The sequence below is a fragment of the Cicer arietinum genome, unplaced genomic scaffold (genome assembly GCF_000331145.2).
Source record: "Cicer arietinum cultivar CDC Frontier isolate Library 1 unplaced genomic scaffold, Cicar.CDCFrontier_v2.0 Ca_scaffold_5990_v2.0, whole genome shotgun sequence".
NCBI lineage: Eukaryota > Viridiplantae > Streptophyta > Magnoliopsida > Fabales > Fabaceae > Cicer > Cicer arietinum.
The window spans coordinates 28193-29054 of record NW_027339637.1 but is presented as its reverse complement, the minus strand read 5'-3'; the positions used below and the strand labels follow the sequence as shown (position 1 = coordinate 29054).

Below are 862 nucleotides of genomic sequence, written 5' to 3'. Positions count from 1 at the left end.
AGTTAAAAAAGATTATAATTTTTTTCCAAACTTGTTTTTATTCCCCATCAACACTACATATTGTACATTGCTAAAGTGTTTCCAAAATGATAGTAATTCTGATCCTTTCTAACATGGTCATTATTCCCCTAATCTTCATAACTTGTTCCAAGAAGAACTTATCTAAGAGAGGGAGGCCATAAGAGGAGACAAGATACAAGAAATAAAGATATACTACTAATCCAAAAACATAATAATATCAAAATGTATAAATCCTAGCTGCACCTAAAAAAAATGGATTAATCTTTAATGAAATTTAAATTTGAAAAAGTTGAACTTGATTTGGTGGGATGCGCCGAACTCATGCTATAGTGCAAAACATGAGCGACACTTGAGAATCTCAATAGCAAGCTACTGGTATAAAATCTCCCCCTAAACAAATTAATTTAATATCGTGTGGATCAATGATCCACATATCAGATATTAAACTGATAAGAACAGATACTACACTTGATCTTAGCCAAAAGGCCGAGAAAGGTATGATTTGAAATGTGATTTGTTGTGTCTTCAATATTAGTTGTGTGCTCCAATGCTTTGATTACTACGTGAAGTGGGACTTGTTGTTGTAGATGTGATGATTCTACCCTTTGTTTCTTGCTTTGTAGCTTACATTTTCAAAAGAAAAATCAAAATAGTCTCCCAACATATTACGTTACTTAATCAAAATGATTTTCTTCATAATCTATTTAGCTATAGTTATTTGACGTAGAATATTTTACATATGTCATTTACTATCAACATAACACCAAGGATAGTAAATTTTGCAAGAAAAAGATAACATCAGATAAAATATAGTTAAAAAAGATTATAATTTTTTTCCAAA

At 30.0% G+C, this 862-nt stretch overlaps 1 non-coding gene across 1 annotated transcript; it reads right to left on the bottom strand.

The window, feature by feature from the left end:
- Window positions 1-324: 324 nt before the first annotated feature.
- LOC140919201 (U2 spliceosomal RNA) lies at window positions 325-520 on the bottom strand. The gene has a single exon (XR_012161764.1). It is a non-coding gene; the product is annotated as a U2 spliceosomal RNA (small nuclear RNA).
- Window positions 521-862: the final 342 nt, after the last annotated feature.